The sequence below is a fragment of the Gobius niger genome (assembly GCF_951799975.1).
Source record: "Gobius niger genome assembly, chromosome: 13".
Classification (NCBI taxonomy): domain Eukaryota; kingdom Metazoa; phylum Chordata; class Actinopteri; order Gobiiformes; family Gobiidae; genus Gobius; species Gobius niger.
In genome coordinates this window covers 4122143-4128401 of record NC_136864.1, presented here as the reverse complement: position 1 = coordinate 4128401, position 6259 = coordinate 4122143, and positions in this window count along the sequence as shown.

The window sequence follows — 6259 nt, the reverse complement described above, 5'->3', positions numbered from 1 at the left end:
CCACCTGCCAAAATAAAACTGGTAACGGTTACAAAACAGCTTCCTTATTGGGGGGCAGCTACATTTGATCAATACATTACGGTAACCATTTAAAAAGCTCTATTGACATAAAGATTCACCCACATTATTCACTCCTAAAGGAATTCACTTTAAATTATGTTATATTTTTGTAAAGAAAGCGCAAACATTTTAAAGTGCACTGTGTAACATTCTAGATTTACATGCAATGATCTACGTCACTTTATCAACTACTTGAACTATGACTGTAAACTTGCACTGCTAATTCTGACATTTTTGTCTGTTTGTTTTGTTTTTTACTGTTTATAGTTCTACCCCTTAAAGTTTGGGGTACTCATTGTATATTGTGTATAGGATACCTCTATTTACTATTTAATTGTTTGCACATTTCCTATTCTGAGAGCTGAATGTAGCAAGTGAATTTCTCAATAACGACTATCTTATCTTATATTATCTTAATTTTTGTCTGTTCCCTCTTTTTTCTTGTAGGTACAATTAATTACACATTAGGTATGGTGTATTTGCACGTACAAAGTTTCAATGAGTCTATATGATGGCCAAAATACCAGTACATTTGTTATACTTTATTCAGCATGCGTTTCCAATGACATCCCACATAGCTCCAGCGGCCATTTTGAATACCGGAGTAGCATTATGCAGTACTACAACATGTATTAATATCTATACTCAGGATGAAAATGAAAGACAACTGATTGACAGTGGCATTTTTAGGAACTTGTAATCAATGCTCAAGAAGAAAACAGTTAAAACACGGCCCCAGAGATGCAAGTTTATGTGATATAAGCAGCAAATGTGTCACAGACATAGCAGCTCTGTCTTTCGAGCTACAGCAGGATTTACTAAAGATCTGCTTCACTCTGAAAATGAACACGTCAAAGAGGAAACAGAAAACCTTTCTCTGGGATTTTAACAGTTTGTCATGTCAAAAGAGTCTCAGTCTGAGTCAGTGTTTTAGCTGCTCAAGACGTTAGCATGCTACTGGTTAGCAACTGTCAACCATTGACAGTTGATTCAATCGATAAACACATGTGTGGCTCACATCTATGACACTGAGGAAATACTACAGGAACAGCTCAGCTCTGAACTGTTGAAGCTAAATGCTAACTGGTAGCATGCTAACTTCTTAAACACTGACTCACTGGTTTCTTCACATAAACGTCCTTCTCTGGGGCCGTGTTTTAAGTCTTATCTTCTTGAGCAATGGTTACGAGTACATTAAAATGCCACATATAAATAAAGATCTTCTTCTTCTTCTTCACTGTCAGTCAGTGAGTAGAGATATTGTTACATGTTGTAGTACTGCATAATTCTTCTTCGGTATTAAAAATGGCTGCCATAACAACAAAAGTCACATGACTGAAAGGCATGTATATACTTTATTAAACCTTGCACTTTAATGTGTATTTACCGGTACCTACAAATGGAACTCTGTATCTAAAGTGTTTCCAATTCCTAATCTCTGAAACATGTGTTAGGTCACTTTGCGCAGCTGGCCTCAACGGCTGGAAGTCGGGACATGTTTGGAACAGGTGTAAATGAGCGACAACAGCAGCTTATAAATACTCTCACTAAGAGGTGTCTGTGCTTGCTGTAACTGTTGTAACATTTGCTGTCTTGTTAACATATGGCTTTATTCAGCTGGAACGCGCTGAGGTCGTAAATAGTCATTTTGAAATGGGAAAAATACCAGTTTCCAGTTGCCTGAAACGCACCATAATGTCCCAGTTCACACTGATGACGCACGTTTTTACAACTCTTATCAAGCTACTGTCGCGGTAAAGTCAAATGTCAGCTTTTATAATGTAGTGAAGGACATTCCAGAAACCAGGAATAGGGCCTGCAAAGGTAACCGGCCTTTAGCTCCACAACCGCACATTAGCATCGACTCCTGGCATTATCATAGTCTAACAAACACCAGAGCTCTGTATTCTGCCTTTGTTTCTGCCAAAGCTGTTTATTATAGAAACGACTGGCTTTAAATGCAAATTTAATTGAAGCCTGACAGTTCTAGCTGAGTGTTTAAACCACTTAAACCTGGAATAAGCCTTTTTGGATGACTCTACGTATTTGCAGTGGGAGAACAGTGCACAGGTTGAATAAATACCAAGTCACAAGTTTATTAATGTACAAAGATTACTCCAAGTGAAAGTTGCCCAGTCAAAGTCTAAAAGTATCAAGTCCTGAAGTAGTTCCTGCAAAGTAGAAAGTTTAATCAATAAATGTTGTGTATTTAGCAGCTTCAAAAACCTGAAAATCGTGCCCAAATTCATCACTGTTGGGTAATAAGATCGAGACTTGTGAGTCTGTCTGACTGACATTACATCGAAGGGGGCCCCCTGCAGTCTGGGAGTGCGTCATAAGGCGTTCAAAAGGAACAAAACACACACCGGCAACTTTTTAACTCTTACTTTAGAGACTTGTGTGTCATGTGTCAAGTACTCAGGCTGGGACGAAATATCGCAATATTGATACTTTATTCAATACTTGTGTTTGGAGGCGATAGACGGATCGGTGCAGCGTCAGCAGTGATGTGGTCGCTGTATCGGTCTGTCGTGGTGAAGAGGGAGCTGAGTCGGGGGGCAAAGCTCTCGATTTACCGATCGATCTACGTTACCACCCTCACCTATGGTCATGAGATTTGGGTAATGACCCAAAGGACAAGATACAAGCGGGTGAAATGAGTTTCCTTCGCAGGGTGTCTGGGCGCACCCTTCGAGATCGGGCGAGGAGCTCAGTTACCTGGGAGGAGCTCGGAGTAGAGTCGCTGCTCCTTCACGTCAAAAGGAGCCAGCAGAGGTGGCTAGGGCATCTGTTCCGGATACCTCCTGGTCGCCACCCCGCCTCCAGGCATGTCCTATTGGGAGGAGGTCTCGTGGAAGGCCCAGGACACGCTGGTGGGACTATGTCTCCGAGCTGGCCTGGTGTCGCCTCGGGGTCCCCCCAGAACAGCTGGAGGAGGTGTGTGTGGACCGGGAAGTCTGGGCATCTCTGCTGAGACTGCTGCCCCCGCGACCCGGCCCCGGATAAAGCGGAAGAAAATGGATGGATGGAATGATGTGTTTGGAGGCATTTTTATCATCACTCCTTTGTTTTCCAGTAACAGTTACACAGCACTTTGTTACATTTTGTGTTAATGCACTTTTCAACCTTAACACTTCAATAAATCTTGATTGATTTATTAACTTTGGACACATGGCTGTTTTCTTACATATTACTTATTAAAATTACTCACTGTACTGCAGGACGTATCGGATCGGCCCCTGTTATCGTGATACGTATCGGATCGTGACAAAAGTAGATCATCACACCCCTATAAGCACTGTATTTTTCATTCAAATGTTCTAGAGTATATTCAAAAGCACTAAGATCAGTCTCAACAAAAGAATTACTCAAATAAAGTGCAGAGCCTCAAAAATCATACTTGAATACAGAGTCCCAAATAAAAATAGAATCTGGGCGTTGTCCCTGTTTGGTGGCGTTTCCTAAAGTCGCCGGATTGTTGAGCACTGACCTCATTCACAGAACGCTACGTAACAACAGCGTCAGCGCGAGCCAGGTCTCCAGCTGTTTGTGTTGCAGAGCGTGTTTGGGGAGATTCCTCAGATTCTTGAAGATGTTGCTGATCTGGAGCTGCAACACGTCCAAGAATCTGAGGAATGGAATCGAGAGCCGAGTGTTTAGGTCAATGTCAACAGTGGCAGGTTGAGTTTGTAACAAAACAACAAATATTATATAAGGTTTAAACAAGAGGAGAACTGGAACAATGAGGTATTATATTCTCCGCAATTAACTGGTCTGAGGCCCAGAGAAGAGTCCTATGAGTAATTGTGCAATTTTATTTTGTGAAAATAGAGTTTTGGTTTAACGCTCACCCATCTGGTAACATTTCATTTTGATTCTTGCTGTGATTTGTATCCAGGAAGCACAGAATGACACGCTGATAAAGTATAGAAAGAAACAGCTGAATTGAAAAGCTTTGCCACAGAATTACTCACGACTGCATGAATGTAGTGAAATATTACTCCAGGTTTGTATTTGGAGAAACATTACAACATGAGCTAAAGCTTAAGTCACCTAAAGCAGCTGAAATTGGGCATTTAGCTGGTGCCCAATGCCCACAGTGACAGAATGTGACCAATAATGACAGGAAGGGAATCAGGTGAAATCATTGAAAGGAAAACTTTGAGGTACTGCTAGCAAAAAAATAAAACTAGCAGAAAATGGCAGCGTTTAAAAACCAATTTAAAGTTTTGTGAGCCTTGAAACAGCTCTAAAGAAAGCTGCTTGTAGGATTTACGGCTCTTTACTGGGAGACGAGTCTTTGGGATCCGTTCATTTCAAAGAGCCGTTCAAAAGACTGGGTCATTTCAATATAACATTTTAATAACGCCAGATATCTCACAATATCTAAGACACGATTGATAAAAGGCACAGTTTTTCATCTAAAATGTAACAGTGTTTGGCGTCATGGCGACGTGTAAACAGGCGGCAACCTCCCTCTCTCTCGGTATGGCTGCATTTTTTTGCCTTTTTCTGCAAACTGCATTTTTGTGTTACACATTGTTTTTACTGGATGCTTTTGTACATCCTTGGCGTGTTTTTGTGAGGTTTGGTGGAGTTTTTTTTTTTACTGCAGAGAGTCCATAATAGTCTTGAAGAAAGTGTTTTTGTTAAACGTTGGCAGCTAGCTTATGAGCTAAAGACATTAGAGACCTACACATTTCTTCTCCTGAAACACTGAAGAGGCACCAAGAGCCCCCACACCTGCAGAACAGAGGAGTTGTTACAAGAGGAGCTACAGGAAACAAGGAAGGGACAAACAAGGAGGTATCCGGGCGAGACAGCTAATCCGCACATGCCCTCTACACTTCTGGTTAATGGACGTCCACTGGAGAATAACACAGATTAACTGCTAAGCTCTTCCCAGAACATGGTGAGAGACTGTTGTGGAGTGGAGGGAGCTGCACAGGAGGAAGAGGAAGAAGGAGGAGCTGACCAGTGCAGGACGCCACGCTCCGAAACAGATACAAATCCAGGAGAGCAAAATCAGAGGAGCACTGAAGGTTTCCTCCGGGTGCTACGGTTTCCCCGACCTCCAAAAACATGCTGCCCAGGTTGGCCTGCAGTGGCGTATGCTACTTACTAAATGCCTCTGAGGACCCCACTTTGGGAAACACTGGCCTAGATAATGAATAGTACAATGCAATGTTTAGGAATCAAAGTATTGTTTGAGCCATTTCAAAATCCAAAGAAAGGTACAAATCTGCTTCATGGACAAGATTAAACACAGGCAGAGACTCTTATGTTATTGCAACAGTTGAATACAGTGTTTTTGTGTCACTGTTTCGCCAGAACGCCAGGTGACATAACAGCGGAAAATACATGAAGTACAGTAAGGTCTTATCAAAGCCGGGTCAGTGTGATCTTCACCTGCAAACACACCTGAGAGAGAGAGAGACTGGGCCAAAGTTTCCACTCACCAACACTGTTTTCTTCCATTTCGGATCGAAGGTCGTGGGAATTCTACCTCGGCCACATCTGAGCGGAAGCAGCGACTGGACACTGGTTCTCAAAGTGGGGTCTCAAGATGACACAAAAAAGAATTATATTGAGGACTGAAATCAGCATAGATTTGTGTATCGAAGTCAAGGAAACAATGCATATCACTAAACCAGACTTTAAATGTTTTTGCTTGATATTATCTATAATATTAATCAGTTTGCGGTCCCATGGATAAAAGAAGTTTAGGAACCCTGAGCTAAAACACTGCTAATGTTGCCCCATAAATACTTTGTCACTGTTAAGTCACGGCAACAACATTTGACGTCTGGCGCTTCCATCACAAAGTAAATGATTTCTGACCATTACGCAAGAAAACTATTGTTGTTGTGTCCAAACAGTAACTCCGTAAACAGCGAACACCCTGTCCCTCTGTTTGACTGACACTTCCTGTAAACTCTTTCAAAATAAAAGTTAATCATTGACCTCTCCCTCGCAGCAGCCGCAGACTCTGTGACGTACTTTATCACAACGACCCGGTGTTTACGGGGAGTTGCTCAATGTTTTGGTCCGAGGCGGCGAGGGGGGCGTGGTCTGACATGGGAAGTACCACCTGATGTGTTTTTGTCACCGTTTAGGGACAGGGCAGTGATAAGATAAGGTTGGTCAGTTTGAGAACATGATGGAAAAGTCTACAATCGATGTCTGCAAGAAATCAATA